At 39.0% G+C, this 20,628-nt stretch overlaps 1 protein-coding gene and 1 non-coding gene across 6 annotated transcripts in view; both read right to left on the bottom strand.

Moving 5' to 3' along the window:
• Nucleotides 1-20,628, bottom strand: part of LUZP1 (leucine zipper protein 1) — an 89,211-nt gene that overhangs the window by 50,055 nt on the left and 18,528 nt on the right. The window lies entirely within an intron of this gene.
• On the bottom strand, nucleotides 18,789-18,866 carry LOC117801323. Its single transcript, XR_004623840.1, has one exon.

A 20,628-nucleotide genomic window follows, 5' to 3' on the forward strand; every position in this document is an offset into this window, starting at 1 on the left:
CAAGGAGTTAAATAATTTACTACTAATAAATAAGTAGGAGGGGGCACCTGGATGGCTCAGTCGGCTAAGTGCCTGTCTGTGGCTCAGTCATGATCCCAGGGTCCTGGAATCAAGCCCTGCTTCTGGCTCCCTGCTCAGCAGGGAGTCTGCTTCTCCCTCTATCTCTGCCCCCCACTCGTGCTCTCTTGCTCGCTCGCTCTTTCTCTTCCCCCTCAAATAAAATCTTTAAAATAATATAAAATGGTAACAGGCTAGGTTCTGAATTCAAGTCTACTTGACTTAAAATTCTTGCTTTTTTCATTTTAACACTTTCATTTCCAAGGCTCCCCCCATCTCCCATCCCCTGCACTAAGCCTGACACATAGAACATGTTTGATAAATGTTTGTTAAATTCATGAGAGTTAAACAGGACATTTTAACTCAAACTCAAGAATCTGCCTAAGATCAAGTTCTTCAGTCCAACTTTAGCTAAAAAAAAAAAANAAAAAAAAAAAAAAAAAAAAAAAAAAATCATGTTCACTCAACTCCCTTTGAATAAGTAATGGAAAACACAGCTTTTTCAGTTATTCCAAAATGGAAACTATCAAAACATAATTCATTACTATGGAAATCTGGATATAAAGCAAATGAAATCATAAAAGCAGTGTCGTTTAGTACATTAGGAGGCAGACGTGAAGTAAAATCTGAGTTCAAGTTTCAGGTAAGTTTCAGCTATAAAATAGTGATAAATGCTCTTTGCCTCCCCACCTAACAGTAGTGTCCTAAAAATTTAAATGTGATAATGCTTATAAAAACACTTCATAAACTGTACAGCATTATATAGAGATAATTACTAGTGTGATCTCAACCTGGATAGGAGAATAAAAATGTGATATAAGACTCAACCTATGAGGCCAGCATTATTAAAAGTTCCACTACATGTGGAAGCAATGTAAGAGGTCACTGTCCTAAACTCCAACTATTACTAAATTTTCCTAAAGAAAGGAAGGATGTGACCTAGAGAGTACTATGTTAAGTGTAATAGGTCAGACAAAGACAAATACCACGTAATTTCACTTACATATGGAATCTGAAAAACAAAAGAACAAACAAAGAACAAAAAAGAGAAAGACTTATAAACAAAGACAATAAACTAGTGGTTGCCAGAAGGGACAGGGGTGGAGAAATAGGTAAAGTTATAAAATAAATAAATTTCTAGTTACAAAATAAATCACGGGGATAAAAAGTACAGCATAGGGAATATAGTCAAAAAGAAAAAAGGGGGGGCGAAGGATGTGCCTTACCCTTTTGATGTCTTAAGTCCTATTTCTCCAACTGCACCATTAAGGCTCTCAACGGCAGAGAACTGGGATATAAACATCAATATATTGTTTTGTTTTGAGAAGGACCATGAATGATCTCACCACAATGCACGGAGGGGAGAGGGAAGGAGAGCCTGGGTTCCTCTATATCCAGATAATTCCTTCCCTTCATGCTAAGGCACTTACCCATTCAGTTAAATCAGATCTATAAACCAGGGTGATTAAAACAAGAGTCCAGATGATTTCTTCCAGTTTATAAAAGCTATGACCCCTAGGGACAGCCAATAAACACTATCACAGCATAAGTTTATATACTGGCTTAGTCTTCCATTAGCTAAAGAGAAAATAAGCAGAATACAGAAAAAATTCTCAATAATCTTAAATATCTTAATCTTAAATAAAATACTATATAGCATTAGTCCTAGTTAATGTCATAAGGTGCATTTATCAATGACATGGCTGAGAATGGTAAGAAATGATAAAATCCTTCTTAAACAAGTGGGAATTGGTTAGGTGGGACAGTGAGTTAGTTAATTAAGGAGCTATCAGGATTGTATTGTAGGTGGTTGTATGATTTTTTAATATTTATTTTAGAGGTGGGGGAGGGGCAGAGGGAGAGCGAAAGTGTCAAACAGATGCAGAGCCCAAAGGGGGGCTCGATCTCACAACCCTGAGATCAAGACCTAAGCCGAAACAAAGAGTCTGAAGCTAAACAGACTGCGCCACCCAGGCGCCCCCTGGTGGTTGTATTTTAAATAACGATCAAGGTGATAAAATCTCACCACTGGTCTCACATTCTCTTATTTTTGGCCCTCAAACATAAGTGATCATTGCCTTATCAAAATACAGATTATAAAGATGACAGTGATATTTGGAATCTTGCAACACATTTTAACATCAGCATGGCCTTTCTTACAGTTTCAACATCTCCCCTAATCCATCTCTCAACAAAACCCTTCAACTACGCAGCACCTACTAGTGATACAAATCCCACCCCATCAAACTTTCCCAAGGAAGTAAGATCACTTAAAAGAATTTTTTTCCTGGTTCATTCGTTTTCTGCATCTGTTTCTATATCTACATACAAACCATGCGCCAGAATCACAATTTAACATCTGCAAGTGATCAAGGCTGTTAGAATTTCAAAGAATACAATGCGTATCATAGCAATAAGTATTAGTTGATTAACAGATTCAGGATACAAGGCACTAATGCACAAATAAGATTTATGAGGAGCACCCATAACAACTGCAAACTGAAGTCTAAATTCCTTAGTCTGTCACTCAAGGCCCTGGCATGCTAGTCATTATCTTTTCCTTTCCCTGGACAGACTGATCTACTCATTATTTCCTGAGGACAAATTCCTTCATGTTATACCTTCGCCCGGACATCTCCCCTGCCCGGAATGGCCGTCATCTCCTCCTCCATCTCATCAAATCTGTTCAAGAAACAATTCAATGCCACGTCCTCTTCAGTGGAACTCTTCCACATTCACTACTCATTAATTCTTCCCTTCTTGAGCACCTACTGCCATCTAGCATATAAGCACGGACTATCATGATGGAGATATTATTCTCTTATACAGTACAATCATTTGTGTGTGTATGCGTGTGTGTGTGTGTGTGTTTAAAGATTTTATGTATTAGAGAAAGAGAGTGAGCATGACTGGGGGGAGGGGCAGAGGGAGAAGGAGAAGCAGACTCCCCGCTGAGCAGGGAGCCCCATGCAGGGCTTGATCTCAAGACCCTGGGACCATGACCTGAGCTGAAAGTAGATGCTTAACCAACTGAGCCACCCTGGTGCCCCTTTTTGTGTGTTTATACGATATTACTCCAACTATTATGCAAAAGTCCTTAAGGTTAGTACAGACTTGTCATTCCTTTATACTCCCACCAGTACAATGTTATAAATATAATAGTTATTCAATAAAGATCGGTTTAAGGAAAAAGAGTATTTCCTCTCACCTAATACTGTAGAGTTCTCCATAAGAGCATGAATACCATTTTTCTACTTCTTTTTCTCCTACAAACACCTAACAGACACTAAATGCACTGCAATAGATGCTCATTCTAGTCTTCTGGCACATGCTTCCAATTACATCTTTAATTAAGTCAACAAATACTCATTAAGTACCTACTATGAGCCAGGCACTAGGCTAGACATCATTCTCATTTATGTTTTCAATTTATCATGTTCACTGACATTCTGAAAGGTGCAACACTTGACCATAATAAACTAAAGAAGTCCTGAACCTCCTCCCCTGCAATGAGATGACCTCATTTTACTGACCAATGAAATGCAACTAATTGCAGCTACCTGCAGGGCACCATACAAACTTGTAGTTATTTTTCTGTCAGAGACTGCATAGAGCACTTGACTGCTCGACTGTACGTCAATCTCTCATCAACTACTGTTCTTCAAGAGAATCTCTCTCAGAAAACCACTATGAAAGACAATCTTGAGAAATCTGGAAACATCTGAATATGAACTGATATTATATATTAGAAACATACTTTTGTCAGGTGTGATAACAGTACAGTGGTTATGTAGTACAGTATCCTTATTCTAGGGGGTTACACATCTGCAGGTTATCAAATAGTTAAGAAAAAAATGGATACATATATACAAATATACATGCATACTACATAAGTACAATATGGCAGTTAACAATTACTGAATCCAGCTAAAAGGTGTATTTATTAGACTATTAGCTTTTTCTGTAAGTTTGAAATTTCATAAGAAGGTAGTAGGGGAAAATGTCCCTCTTAAAATTTTTTTTTCTAAGTTGTAACAACCTGGTTTTCAGCACAAGCTTTTAACATACAAGTAGACAGAAACTGATCGAGACAGTACTATAGGACCACAAACTGAGCCACTAAAACACATGAAATACTGGCAAAAGAGGTAAGGAAGAGGAAAAACTAGCCATGGCAAAGACAATTTCCAGCCCAGACAAGGCCAGGTCCTTCTTAAGCAGCCTTGGGCTCAGAATAAGGCACCATGTTTTAGAACCTTGCTTCTAGAAAGCAGCTGTTCAGTGTAACACATGCAGACCCAATCTTTCAGCCTCACCCTCCCAGGGAGGCAGTCTAGGATGGGAAACTAAACCACAGAATCACAGTAACAATATATATTAATAGGGCTTTCTAAATAAGCTCACGAGTGCTATTCTGAAAATACAATTTGTTTTTTATTGCTGTTGTTACTTAAGCAGATGTTAAGAACTATAATCACAACCACCAAAGTAATAACTGATTCAGAAAAGGATCATCAGTGAAAGCTAAAACCGTTTGGTGGGAGAATAAGATATTCGCAATGTCTCAAAGTCACCCCACAGATTACTTACAAAGGGGAGTTATTAAGTACCTTTTAATGAAGAGTCAAATTTACCATCAACAATAATGGAGCAGACTAACATGTGCCTCCCAATATGATACAAAGGGAACCACACAGCGTCATCTATGTACTATTTCTTACCAAAAATGTTTACCCTGCATCTCAGCACAAGAAAATAATCAGACAAATCCAACTTATGGGACATTATAACCGGCCCAGACTCTTTTTAAAAGAGAAAGTGTTATAAAGACACACACAAAAGTTAAGAGTGAAGATTTTCTAGATCAGGGGTCTTCAAACTAAAGTTTTACTTGAGTACAGCCATGCCCGTTCATTTACATATTGTCTATGGGTGCTTTTCTCTTCAAGAGATAGTATGGCCCGCAAAGCCAAAAATATTTACTATCTGGTCCTTCACAGAAAAAGTCTGCCAATCCCTGCTCTAGATTAAAAGGGACAGGAGGGGGAAAAAAGGGGGGGGGACAGGAGGACCAAACGTAACAAGAAATCCTTGAAGTGGATTCTAAAGGGGAGGGGAAGCAATAAAGAACATTTATGGAACAACTGGGATATCTGAATATGAACTAACATTAGACAATGTTGTATCAAGGTTGAATGCAGAATTATTAAGTGGTTACAGGCTATGATGTATGCAACTTACTTTCAAATGTTTCAGAAAAAATTAAACAGAAAAAAAAAGCAATTATGTCTAAAGATTAACAATCATGAATCTAGATCAGCAGTTCTCAAACTTTTTTATCTCAGGACTCCTTTGTACTCTTAAAAATTACTGAAGACCCCAAAGGGCTTTTGTTTATATATGAATCTAGATTTGCCATATAAGAAATTAAAACTGAGAAAACTGTAAAACACATGTTGATTTTCAAATTTCAATAAGCTCATTATGTTACTATAAGTAACATTTTTATGGAAAGTAATTTTCCAAAACCAAAAAATTTAATAAGAAGAGTGGCACTGGTTTTGCACTTCTGCAAAGCTCTCTGACGTCAGTTGTTGCAATATCATACCTGTTTCTGCATCATGCTTATGATATGGCATTTTGTTGTATGAGAAGAGAAAAACAACATACTATGCACTTGAAAAAAGAGTGCTTTGACAGCCTTTTAAGATGATGAGAGGTATTCTTCTATGATACTACAACATAACTTGACAAGTAGTAGTTTCTCACGGGTTAGTTGTAATATGGAATCTGAACCCATATCCATAGGAACTTTTCATACTCCGTCACATTAAAATCCATTGGTCTATCTTGCACATTAAAATCCATTGGTCTATCTTGCACTTCAAATGGATCTTTTACCAAGCATTATTTTATAAAATCATGCCTTGATCATTTGATGAATACCGGTTCACTAAGTTGACAGATATGCAGATCTTAAATGATGACACATTTCATTGTATAGTATCGAAAAATCACTATTGTTAATACGCCACCAATCCTGTCAAAAAAGACTCAAGTATTGGGTAGCTGACAAGCTCATAGTGACAGATATGTTACAAAATTCTAATTTTTGCTTGAAATATGAATTTTATCATTGGCAATAGGTACTTCCAGTTGTTTTCCTTGAAGTGACAAACTTCATTTCACTCATTTCCCAAAAAAGTCTCCCAAATACCCAAATCTGAGTAACCAGTTTGTCACTCATGCTTTCAAGTAAAAATGTTTCATGAAAGAAGAGGTTTAGCTTGCAACTCGAACCAATTCTTCAAATAAACACTATACCCTGATATGCAGAAGTATTTCACCCCATTTCAACACATGGAATATTAAAAAGATGTGTACTCAAAAATCAAACTTCAATAAAATTGTAACTTTTACTGCTGCATCAACATATTTTTCTAAAGAGTTTATTTATTTGATAGAGAGTGAGAGCAGATGCAGGGGGAGAAGCAGGCAGAGGAAGAGGGAGAAGGAGGCTCCCTGCCTAGCAGGGAGCCTGCTGTAGAGCTCGATCCCAGGACCTTAGGATCACGAGCTGAGCTGAAGGCAGATATTTAACCAACTGAGCCACCCAGGGGCCCCAAGAACATTCTTAAATGAAACTGACATTTGTTGTTTTACTGCAAGTGTGTCACAAATATAATTACGAATACAATGTGATACCACTACCCTGATATGCGCTAAGGCACCAATAGCTTTATCCACCATTGATTGCTTTTGCATCACCAGTACAAATATCACCACAGTGAAAAAGGCAAATGACGTCTTAGTATTATTACAAAAATAGTTCTGACCTTGCAGATCCCTTACGGGGTCTTAGTGACCCCCAGGGATCTGTAAATAACCCTTTGAGAACCACTGATCCAGGTGAATGAGTGTTCATAATGCTATCCACTCAATTTTTTAGTAGAAATTTTCCAAAAATAGTAATAATTGTAGAGGAAAAAAAGAAACCATAAAGAATTCTCAACTCTTTTAAAGAGCAAGAGAAAACTCCTTCAGCAATATTAATGAATAGGTGGCACAGCAATGTTCTTTTGAAAAACAAAACACAGTAGTGGAAATTAGTGCCCAATGAAGGCCCAGTACAAAAATTCAACCCCCTGGGGTTTACTTCAAGAAGAATCCACTTGTAACAAGGAACTACCAACAATAAAACAAATACAAATACAAATCCACAGTCCCTTGTTTTGGGCTAAATAGATTTTGGAATTCAGAATTTTTTAGATTTTGGAAAGATAATATAATAGGGACTAGGGCAACATGCAGTAGGCAAACACATCAATATTTCCACAGTTTAAATATATGAATAATCATGGGGCACCTGGCTGGCTCAGTCAGGAGAGCATGTCACTCTTGATCTCAGGGTTGGTGAGACCCCACGCTGGGGGTAGAGTTTATTAAAAAATATATAAATATATACATATATTTTTTCATGTTATATGAATGAAATTTATTTTATGAATTTATTATATGAATAATGAATTTATGTGAATGAATGAAATGAAACAAATGTCATATATATACATTCATCTATACATGAATATTCATACTAAGTAGTATAAAAAGTCTCACTTTAGTTCCGGTCAGATTTTGCTATGAAGCGAATGTTTTTCATTTAAGTGCTTTTTGGGTTTTGACATTGCACGTAAATAACTGCAGATTCCTTGGGAATATGCTATGCTCCTACTCAAATAATTCCATCAGCCCACACCAGTACCTATTTACAGGGCGAGGTTAGGTAGAGACTTGAGATTTTCAAGAGAATTGTATTTGGTTTTTTTGGGTTTTTTTGTTTTTAAAAGATTTTATTTATTTATTTGACAGAGAGACAGCCAGCGAGAGAGGGAACACAAGCAGGGGGAGTGGGAGAGGAAGAAGCAGGCTCCCAGCGGAGGAGCCTGATGTGGGGCTCGATCCCAGAACGCCAGGATCACGCCCTGAGCCAAAGGCAGACGCTTAATGACTGCGCCACCCAGGGGCCCCTGTATTTGTGATTCCAATGAAGTTGCATATTCCACTGAAGAATTGGAAAACCCACATTAACAGGAATAGGCACAGGGCCAATATAAATCATTTCCATCAGGAGTCAGGGACCAGAGAGACCATGGGCTGGGACAGTATAACACCAATGGTGTTGGACTGGAATTGATATAATAAAATCACAGGCAGCCAACTGGGGATCTTAGAGCTACATATAATTCTCTAAGGCTGAAAACAGGTCCTTGAACAAGAGAAAGATAATTAAAAATTAAAACTATCCATCAACTTATACCTAAAATATGTAACAAATATATGTCAATCCCCCTTAATGCCGCAAATTAATTAAAGATCAGAATTTGGAGGCAAATTATTGTAACCCTTAGCTGAAACACTGGCAAATTCCTGATACTGCTTCTTAACCAGATTCTAATCTAGTAATCCACAGCAAAATGGTATACTAGAAATAGCAAACCGAGAGTCCAGGAGATCTCAGTTCTCATCTCAATTCTGCCACTGACAAGTTATACAGCCTGAGCCAGGAACATAGCAGACAGCCAGCAAATGCGATATTAAATCAATGACCTTAACTTTTTTATGATTCTAATTCATCACTTGTAATAGAGAACACTGGATTAAAAGAATTTTAAAGGTCTCTTTTAGCTATAAATTCTTTAATAAAAATCCAGGTTTATTCATATGACTGGAGCTGGTTAGAATTTACTATGACTAGTTTTAAAGAAAGACAGGGTTCTTGACTGGAGAGGAAAAAATAAGTTTTCCAGCAAAAGTAACAACATGTACAAGAGTTCTGTATTGAGAACAATTGAGACAGTCTAATCTGACCTATAACGTGTCCCCAAGGACCTTATCAACTCGAACAACTTTAGTGGTGACCTTAAAGACTACCTAGTCCAAATCGTTCACTGTACAGGTGAGAAAACGGAGAATTACATTATGTGCCCAAAGTCGTACTATCTGGCTATGGCAATGCTACGACTAAAACCCCAATTTCCCTAGTTCCGAGTCATACACTATCTTTCTTATAACCTGAGGCCTCTAGAGCTGCACAACTTCAGTGCTACCTGCAGTATGGCAACTCCCTCAATCAACATATGCTTTTAGGACCTCTAGTTCTATTACATCATGTAGACATATGAGGTGGGCAATGAATTCTAGAAAATAGTTCCAAAAACTCAGGGATGCCTGGGTGGCTCAGTTGGTTAAGCATCTGCCTTCAGCTCAGGTCATGATCCCAGGGTCCCGGGATCGAGTTCAGAATCTGTCTCTCTGCTCTCTGCCTGCTACTCCCTCTCCCTCTGCCTGCCACTCTGCCTACTTGTGCTCGCATTCCCTTTCTATCTCTCTGTCAAATAAATAAACAAAAAATCTTAAAAAAAAAAAAAGAATTTATTTGTAAAAAATCCAAAAACTCAGAGAAAATATCTGCAAATCACTTATCTGATGAGGCTAGTGTCCAAAATATACAGAGAACTCTTATAATTCAACAATAAAAAGCCATTTTAAAAACGGTAAAGGGGACGCCTGGGTAGCGCAGTCGTTAAGTGTCTGCCTTCCGCTCAGGGCATGATCCCAGCGTTCTGGGATCTAGTCCCACATCGGGTTCCTCCGCTGGGAGCCTGCTTCTTCCTCTCCCACTCCCCCTGCTTGTGTTCCCTCTCTCACTGGCTGTCTCTCTGTCACATAAATAAATAAAATCTTTAAAAAAAAAATGGCAAAGGATTTGCATAGGTATTTCTCCAATGAAATATACGACGGCCAATAAGCACATGAAAAGATGCACCATCATTAGTCATTAGGGAAATGCAAATAAAAACCACCACACAATACCACTTCACACCCACTAGTATGGCTATAATCAAAAAGGATAATAACAAGAGTTGTGAGGATATGGACAAACTGGAACCCACATACATTGCTGGTAGTAATGCAAAATGGTGCAGGCAGATGCTGTGAAAAAAATCTGGTAGTTCCTCAAAAAGTTAAAGTCACCATATGACCCAGCAATTCCATTCTAGGTATATATCTGAGAAAAATGAAAACTTGTGCCAACACATAAACTAGTACAGCAATCCTTATTCAGAATAGCTCCAAAGTGGAAACAACCCAAGTGTCTTTCAACCGATCAATAAACAAAATGTGGTACATTCATACAATGGGTATTATGCGGCCCTACAAATAAAGTACTGATAAATGCTACAACACAGATGAACTTTGAAAACACTGTGGTAAGTGAAAGAAGCCAGACACAACAGTCTACATATTGCATGATTTCCATTTATATAAAATGTCCAGAATAGGCAAATCCACAGAGAGACAGAAAAAAGATTACGGTTGCCAGGTTCTGGAGGTAGGGGAGAATGGAGAGTGACTGCTAATGGTATGGAGTTTCTTTTTGGGGTGATGAAAATGGTCTGAAATTAAATAGTGGTGATGGTTGTGAATTTTATGGTACGTGAATTACATCAATATATATTTGTGTTGGTTTTATTTTAAAGATTTATTTATTTATTTTAGAGAGAGTATGTGTACACAAGCAGGGGCAGGGGAGGGGTTAAAGAGAGAGGGAGAGAATCTCAACAAGGCTCCCACTGAGCACGGAGCCCCACACGCAGCTTGATTTCACAGCCCTGAGATCATAACCTGAGCTGAAATCAAGAGTCAGTCGCTTAATGAACTGAGCCACCCAGGCACCCCTGTTGGTTTTATTTTAAAACACACACAGAGACACCATGCCCTTTTGGGTTGGAAAAAGAAAATACCAACACAAGGTTAATGCATCGAAGTCTCAATTCATTGCTTACTGAACCAGGCATGTGCTATAAAATGGGAATACAGAGAAAATTCTCTGTTCTTATGATATTCATAGTTCACTATAAGCAGACAAAAGTAAGCAAATAATTATAATGTGGTAAGTGCAACAAGTATTTCAGAAGATGTACTACAACAATAGAAATACAGAAGGAGTGGATGGATAATGAGTTAGGAAAGGTTTCACAGGAGAGATCTGAATGAGATTTTAAGAAGGAATAGAACAGAACTTCTCTCCAGGCAGATCATGGGAGCAAAAATACTATGTATCAGTCCATGCTAAGCATCATAATGGCATTTAGAAGTGGGACAAATCATTTCTCTGAAGTGATCTACAAGCACTTCATGACAAAATTTAAACTAACCTCTCAGAATGAGAACATGATGATGTGTAAAAAAAGAAGGGACTGAATCGCAGGCAAAATACAAAATCCATAAAACAAATGCACATATTTAGCTCAGTACAGCAAGAGTAACACAGACTGCTGAAGCAGCACTGACTGGCTGCTGGTGCTGGTACGACGTGGGTATTACTTTAATTCGTCTCTTCCAAAGAAACACTACCGCCAGCATTTCAGTTGCTCCAGTTCTTTTTTGCACAAGTAACATCTATGAGCCAGCTATTTATCTATCTACCTGTCTATCCATCCTCATTTCATCTTTACAACAAACCTGAGCTAAGTACTAATATCCAATTTTAACAAGAAACTCAATCACTTGCAGGAAGGCTAGTGACATTTCACAGTACTGTATCATGCTTTCTGTTCAGTGTCATCAATTTATTCTCTCAATCCTTAAAACAATCCTAAGAACAGGTATTATTAGTACTCCTAGTCTATAGATGAGAAAACTAAGATTCAGGAAAGTTAAACAAATTTGCCCAGAGACACACTGGGAATAAAAGGCAGAACTGGGAATTAAATCCAGGTCTGCATAATCTCTTCTTGATATATCATTTCATCCATACTTAATCATTATTCAGTCTAATTCAATATGCTTCAGTTTTTACATTCTGCATTTCAATGACTGGTAATAATAGTCTCTTGCACGGCAGGTACAATATACATTTGCTGAAGACATCGTTCCTATGTGTTAGAGCTAAGGGAAAGCAAACAGCCGTTAGCTGGAGAAATCTAGCCAAGAGAAACCTAACACAAGGTCACTTCTCAGAAACTCTTTTTAGGTTTTTCCAAAGAGTAGGGAAGAGCCTCCAATGCTACAGCAGACTAGCCCGAGGGAGAGATGCAAAGAAATCTTTTCATCAAAGAGACGGAAAGGCAAGTCTTACCAAGATCTGGTTCCAGCAATGCAGAGATCATGCAGCACGTACTGCAGCAAAATCAGGTGCTGACAGCTGAGCTAGATCAAGCCGCATGAAGCATTTTAGAAAAAATAAAACAAAACTAGAAGCACTTGAAACCTAAAAATGCCTCTAAACAACTGCAGGAAACTGACACACAACAAAAGAGTGGGACTCAGTGGAAGCAGTTCAAGAGTTAAATCCATAAAACAACTCATATGAGAGCACAGCTCATACTGGTAGCTCACACCTCCCACTCGGTTTACCTTCTTTTCCACATAGAAAAGGTAAGCTGTTTTCTCAGTTCCCAGAGAATCCGATACCCTTCAAATGTTGTTTCTCAGCTTGCTAGATGGCTACACCAGAACATGGGAATGACGCAGCAACATCCCCCTCTAACAGCAGGAAGGGAATCAGGGACTAGAAAAAGAAATGAGTAGCTGGAAATGATCTTCTCGTTCCAAACACCACAGGCTTGTCCTACTTATCCAAGACAAGTGACTATTACATGACACTCATCCCAAACCATTTTTTTCTCTTTCAGACCGGGCTTAACTGACCTTTTAAATTTAATTCCATTTAATTTTGTTCTCGTGTCTTAAGACAAGTTGCTTCATGGATTTCTTATTTGTAAACGAGACTAAATATGCTAGATTCTAGACCCTACCCCTCACACAGGAATGTTGTTTGAAGAAAATGGTTATTTAAGGTACTTGGAAAAGTTAAAAGAATCACATAACAATAGCCACCATTTTTTGTATGTTTACTTCATATCATTCTAAGCCCTTTGCATCACCTCATTTCTCACAACACTAGGAGGCAGATACTATTAACCCCATTTTTCAGATGAGTAAACTGAGGCACAAAGAGGTAGAGTTCCTTTCCCAAGTTTACACAAAAATCACATGGTAGATCTGGAATTCAAACCCAGGCCATGTTGGTCAGTAAATGTGAGTGGTATTACTAAACTAACATAATTGTAATGTGTAATGAAAATTATGTTAGAGTATTATAGCACATGGCTTAAGGAAGCAAACACAATAACCTAGTCAAACATTCAACATCTAAATTCTACTTTGTTCTCACCACCATATACCTTCATCTGTATGCACTTTGAACGCAGCATGTATGTGGTACAGATATATGTGTATGTGGAACAGAGAATCTGGAGTCACACAGACCTAGTCATATATGTGACAATATGTCACTTAATAGCAGTATGGGCAAGTTACTTAACTATGTTCCAGTGTCTTCATGTGTAAAACAGAGATAATAGCTACCACGAAGAATTATTTAAGGAAGGACTAAATGCATTATAAAATCATCTGAGGACAGCAGCTGGCATATAGGAAATGCTAACCAAATGTCATTAGCTACTATTGTTAATATTATTTCACTCTGCCATTTTACCTATTTTCCATATAAACAAACACTTAAAAATGTGCATCAAAGCTATCACATCATTTTGAAATAGGCATATGTACTGCATTTCACATTTCAGTATCTCCATAGTTCAGTAATGTTTTCTAGTACCTTTATAATCCATGGAACACTGCTGCTGATGTAGGCATCTAGTCTACCATTTTGAAGACAGAGCTGCAGCGTTTCTTACATGTCAAACGACATACTGCAAACTCTTATCTCTTAATACAAACTGTCACAGACTTATCTCAATACAAATTATCACATTTCTGACTAATCGGTAAACTGACTTTGAGACTCGCTGTGAATGGCTTTTTAATCAAAACACCTCAAATTAAAATAGTAGTATCTTTTCAGAAATTATTTACTTCACATCATTTGACAAATCTGAAGCCCAAAGAGTAAAGTGACCTGCTCAAGTCTATGTAGCTAAATAATGACAAAAACAGAACCAGAACCTCCAGACTCACTTAGTCCAAACCTCTTTATCATCTCTTTGGGCTGAATAATTCTATTTCCTGTACAGGAAGGTGATAAACATCTAAGAACAGAGAATGACTCAAATCTCTAAGGACAAAAAAATTTTCAGGATACAAGGCTTCCATGACCATTTAACATAGCAAAACAGCAACAAAAAGTGGCATAACTCAATACTGTTTCCTTCTAAAAAATCATGTCATCTCAAAACTTTGCTCTCCTACATCTGTATTAGCCTAACCCACATTTGCTCATGCCACGACTTCCCAGCTATCTCTGTAGCTTTCTGAAACTGTCTTGGCAAATTCAGGTCAAAATCCTAATAACAAACTCCAGGGAACTGTCACAGTACGGTGTTATTATAGCAAATACTCCTGAAAATAAATGGGGCTTAGAAATTCTATTATACTGAGATTCTCAGTGTAATTATTTTTGCTATGACAGAATCTGATGTGGGTTTTTTTTCCAGAAATAGCTTTCCAAAAAAATACTAAAATAAGAGAGAAGACTTTATAAAAGTTTTCTCATTAAGGCCACTTAACTGATATTCATTAAACTTTCCCAAATTTTCTGGAGCATTTCAAATCTCACATGAGTTTACCAAAGAACTTAATTCATAACATTCTTTCCAAAAGTCTGCTCTAAAAAAGAAATGTCTGCTTTTATGTACTATAGTATTTAGCCAGAGTCAAGAGCAGAAGTGGGCAATCCATTTTACCAACAAGCCATAGCAGGATTAGGGAGAGAGGAAGAGAGAGAACAGGAAGACTAGCAAGTCAAATCAATTATTTACTTAAAAGTCCACAGGGTACAGAGCACGATGAGACGCACAGCGCCAACCTGCCCCACCCCTTCTCTGCTAGTCAGTACAGGCCCCAAGATGAACACCAGAGTCCAACAACCAGCCAAGTTCCAGGTAAAATGGCCTTACCAGGCTCAGTGGAGCCAAACACACATATTTTTAACTCCAAAGAACAGAGGTTAAGGAAGAAGATGATCAATAGCTTAAATACTGTCAAGAGATTAAGGAAGACAAAGGCTATGAAAATGACTGAATATATGGACACTGGATCTTTTGACAGGGCATTTACGGTAAAGTGTTTGAAACAAAAACAAGACAGGAAGGGTGTTAAAGAATGAGGAGTATGATAGAAAAGGCTGCACAGAGAATGCTCTGTTTTTAGATGTCTGAAAGTAAAAGAAAAAAAATATGGCAATTACTCTAAGAGATAGAAAGGCAGGGGGATTTTATTTATTTGGGATAGAAAAGACCCCAGCGTATTCCTAATCTCAAAGGAAGGACTCAATAAAGAGTGCAAGGGATGCAATCTACAGATCCAAGACAGACAAGAATCAGCAAGAGTGAGGTCCTAGACAAAGTGTATACTAGGGAATGGGACAGTGAAGAAAAGTGATCTATGTGGATCCTGAAAGTCACCAAACACAATGAGAACAGAGGAGAGCAAATGGTAGGGACTTTGAAAAATCAGAAGCCATGCAAAAATGGCAAAAAATGGTCGAGAAGCAACAGTGAAGGACTAGAAATATATTAATTGCTCCCCCTGTCCAACGATGACAAAATATTCAACCAGCAAAAATACGAGTAATAGCATTAGAGAAAAAAATCTGTTTTCAGTTGTGCGTTAGGAGATGGAGGAAATGTTGGGAGAAAACATTAAGAACCTAGGACTTTGCTCACATTTGTGCACAGTTTCTACCAGACCCAATACAAGCAGCTGGTAAAGGAACAGCAGGAATGAGGTGGAAAGGGGTGGGGCTGGGCTTTATAACACTAAGAGAGAACACTGAAGAAATTATCAACAGCACACATGAAGAAAAGCTAAAAACTTTTATGGCTGTGGATAATGGGGAGAATTAAGAAAGGCAAATACCACCCAAAAAAGTGCCAGGTATCAATGACAGCTAGTCTCTAGCACTAACTACACTTTCAAGCAGAATGACCTTCAAATCCCACATTCCCAGAAGCTGAACCCTGAAGCTTCCTTAGATATCATCTCCCAGACTAGCAATTTGCCGAAATTGTGTCAATGGTGTGTTTGTTTTCTGAATCGAACATTTACTTCTACGAAGGATTTGTTGAAAGCTCTACAAAAGGATATGAGTGAGAGACATTATCCAAAAGATAAGTGACTGTCCTTGACTAGAACTAGGGCTAGATCATATCTGGTCTTTGAAGCCCTCCCCCCTCCCCGACTCCTCCACACACAGACAAGATGGAAAACGCTAGATAACACCAGTTAATATGTGGGTAGCACTTCACTGATTTGAATTACCACCTAAGCAATTATCTCTTTCCCCTCCTTATTCCTATTCTTATGACCTATAATCCAAGGACAGAGTAGGAGGAAGAACATGGACTTTGTGTCACAGTGATCGAGAATCCTAATTCTACTGCTCCCCAAGGGACATTTCTTAAACCCCCTATAAGCTTCGGTTTTCCTCATCTGTAAAGTAGGAGTAACAATACCTATTTCATGAGGCAGTTTTAAACAATGAAGAGTTAGTAGACATCGGGTACCCGCTACACAGCAGATACTAATGAAATGACAGATAATATATTCTACTATGACATGCTGCAATGACAAACACTGGAGGACTATTTTAACTATATCACAATAAATAAAATCACCCAAGGTGAACCAGTGTGTTGCCACACTGTGTGTCAATGGATACAGGACAAATTCCCCTAAATGAAAAAATTCTGAAGTCACCAATGCATTCCAAAATTTCCTCCGTACTTGACAGGTCATCTAACAATGATATTATTTATTAGGATACAATTTCTATAACTAATAACTTATACAACGTCTAACCATTTCAAATGTACTATATCTGTATTTTTTTCCAAATGAGCGTTTCCAAAATAAAGAAAACCTTTCAACTTCCACTTCAATCCCAAGGCAACCCCAACATATTCAAATAAATGGTGTTGTGGGGTGCCTGGGTGGCTCAGTTAAGCACTGATTCTTGGTTTTGACTCAGGTCACAATCTTGGGGTCATGAGATCGAGCCCCATGTCTGGCTCAGTGCTCAGTGCAGAGTCTGCTTGAGATTCTTGCCCTCTCCCTCTGCCCCTCCCCCTGCTCATGCTCTGTAAAATAAAATCTTTAATAAATAAATGGTGTCATAAAAGCACATGGATATAGAGTAATATTTAGCAGACAATTTGTGGCAAAAAGGCTAACCCCCCTGTCCCCTTCTCCAACTTCAGTTAACTAGTTATCACAAATGCCCCCCAGTTTTACCAGTCTCACAATCTTACAAGTTACCTTTCCTTCTCCACATCATTAACTCCTATCTCTTCCTTCTTCAAAACTTTTTTTTTTAATTTTTTTTATTTATTTGACAGAGAGAGCGAGACATCCAGTGAGAGAGGGGACACAGACAGGGGGCGTGGGAGAGGAAGAAGCAGGCTCCCAGCGGAGGAGCCTGATGCGGGGCTCAATCCGAGAACTCCAGGATCACGCCCTGAGCCGAAGGCAGACGCTTAACGACTGAGCCACCCAGGCGCCCCCTTCTTCAAAACTTCTAAGATACTTTTTTTTTTTTTAAGTCCCTAAATTCAGGTCCTGATAGTATGCACATCTGAATTTCTACAAAAATCCTTAACTGGACTTCTTTCCAATAATCTATATAACACCTCCTGATTAATCAGTCTACAATTCTATGTTTATTAGTGCCTTACCTTTATAAGCCTTCAGTGGTTCCCAAATGGAACCAAGATGAAGTCCAAATCCCCCAGTAAAACGTTCAAGACTGTTCATAATCCAAGCATTACCTCACTAATCTTATCTCCTCCTTGTCCATAATCTAAACTCTATTATTGGAGCAGACAAATATTCTTCCCCCCCCCACAGTTCCACAGAAAGTGGTTTATTGTTTTTAGAACAAAATAAGATGCTTTCAGAACTCTTGTTAGTGAAAAACTGTTAGAGCTTGAAAACTTTTCTAAAACATTATTTTGGCAACTGATGAAGTAGGCACTTCAAACACAGAAAACTTTGCACTCACAAGCGTGTGGAGCCCGAGCAGTCCGACAAGCCAAGGACCTGGAAGCGGGGCTTGCGCTTGCGGCCGGTGTACTGAGTGGCAGGTCTGACCTCCAGGCCCAGAGGCCTGCGGCGCTCCTTGTTCACCACCCGCTCACTGTTCCTCCCCACCCTGCGCTTCACAATCCTGTAGGGGACCCTATGCAGGAGACAGAGCTCTCAGTGGATGGATGGAGCAGCAGGGCTGGCACCCAAGCTAATCCAGGCAGGGAAAAATGGTGATCCTCCTCAAGTGGCCTCGGACACCCCTCTACAACAGAAGTCCCCACTTTTGGACACCCTCTCCTCCCCGGCCCCGGTGATACTGCCCGGGGCCAAAGCAGTTGTGTAGGAGGAGAGCAGGAGGTGAGAGGCCGCACTCCCTCCCACGCACCTTTGTGGTAGATGACTACCTGTTTAGGTGTGTTTACTTGCTTGGTGTTGCCTATGGGGCAGGCAGGGGGCCAAAATACTTTTGGGGCAACATGGGCCAGCATCGGCTCATGAGAGCCTGGCACCATCCAAGGAAAGCCTAGAGGCCCCATGCCCAGTGCTATCACTTCAGATCCTAGTCTGTCTGTGGGGTAGGCATGCCTGGTATAGACCAAGTGGGGGCTCCCAGCAACTCCAGATGTCTGAGGCAGGAAAACAAAGCTGCCAGCTCATGGCACCCCCAACAATGATCCTCAAGGGTGGAGCAGACAAGTATTCTTAGGTTCAATCAATAATACAAGTTTATCCCAATCTCAGTATCTTCGTTCTTTTGTTGCCCTGGCCTGGAAAACCATCCCCTTCTTTCTGTCTATTCACGTCCTATCTACCCATCCTTGTAAAACTCTAGTTTAACCGCCTCCATGAAGACATCACAGACCATTCCGGCCCAGGCTAATCTCAGTAAACTATTACCTGTCATTCTAACGTAAGTTAGTAGCATTAACAGACCTCCTAGAGCAGTTACCACTCATTCAAACATAGATTCGGTGGCATTTTCACCAAAGAATATTAAATTTTCCATAAGGCTAAATTATTCAATGCAAAGACTTTCATCTGAGATGATGCCCTTCCACTTCTATTTTAAAATGGTCCCTCTTTTCTGAAACAGTGGTATTAGATGAGAAGGCTGTTGTTCATTTTTGCATCCTTACTTGGAAAACAAAAAGTTCTTTTGAAATATGAATGGTTTATCAAATGAAAGCTCTGGAATCACCAGTCAGTATCACCCCTTTTGGCATTAACATATGATTCAATATTGTCAAGGAACCGTTTCAAAAACCAGGCACTGTCTCCCCAACTAGAATGTTAAATTCCTTAGAACAAGGGCTATATACAGCACTTCTTTTGTCCTTTTGTTTTGTCCACATTAATTAGCCCTGAGTTAAATATGTAACAGGTACTATAAACTGAATAGAATTAACTAAATTATTGGCTTTTAAATTTGATGTGAAACTGACCAAACATGTAAATGAAGCCAGTGTTCCTTGTCTCCTCTCTACCTCCCTTCCCTAAAGATTCTCTGCACTCTTCTCGACTGTATCCACTTAATGAATAACCACCTACTTCACCTATTTTTGCCCTACTTCTGTTCCTCTTGCCTTTTATGACCTGAAATTTTATCCCTCCATTACCTTATTATTCCTTCCTGCTCCATTAACTGCCTCACTACTACTAAGCCATCTATTTTTTCATACTTCTTTACGATCCTGATGGTCTCTTTCAAGTCACAGTGGGATCCAGTTTTAAAACAAGTCTAACATAATCACCAGTCCTCAAGTTCCTATGGGAAAAAAATTTCAGCATATGTTAGAAAGTATCTAATTTTATCAAATTATATTAAGAATATCTCATATTGTACTCCAGTACAGCTGTGGCAGAAAGCATAAAAACTGGTATTCCTGGGGCACCTGGATGGCTCAGTCGGTTGAGGGCCCAAATCTTGGTTTCTGCTCAGGTCAAGTCTCACGGGGTCGTGGGATTGAGACCTGCCTCAGGTTCCGCGCACTCCACAAGGAGTCTGCTTGAAGATTCCCTCCTTCCCCCTCTCCCTCCTTCTCTGTCGTGCTCTCTCTTCTCTCTCTCCCAAATAAATAAATAAATATTTAAAAAACAACAACTGGTATTCCCAATATAAACCTACCGGCAACCATTACCCTGTTACACAGCCTAAATTACCTCTGTAGTATGTTACATATTCAATCAGCTTTTGTATACTCTGGAACAGTCTTCCATTTTAAAGACATTTAATATAACTTTAAGTTTATCAAGATCTAAAAATGATATTCTTGGGGCGCCTGGGTGGCACAGTCGTTAAGTGTCTGCCTTCGGCTCAGGGCGTGATCCCGGCATTGTGGGATCGAGCCCCACATGAGGCTTCTCCGCTGTGAGCCTGTTTCTTCCTCTCCCACTCCCCCTGCTTGTGTTCCCTCTCTCGCTGGCTGTCTCTATCTCTGTCAAATAAATAAATAAAATCTT

The sequence above is a fragment of the Ailuropoda melanoleuca genome, chromosome 2, assembly GCF_002007445.2.
Source record: "Ailuropoda melanoleuca isolate Jingjing chromosome 2, ASM200744v2, whole genome shotgun sequence".
Classification (NCBI taxonomy): Eukaryota; Metazoa; Chordata; class Mammalia; order Carnivora; family Ursidae; genus Ailuropoda; species Ailuropoda melanoleuca.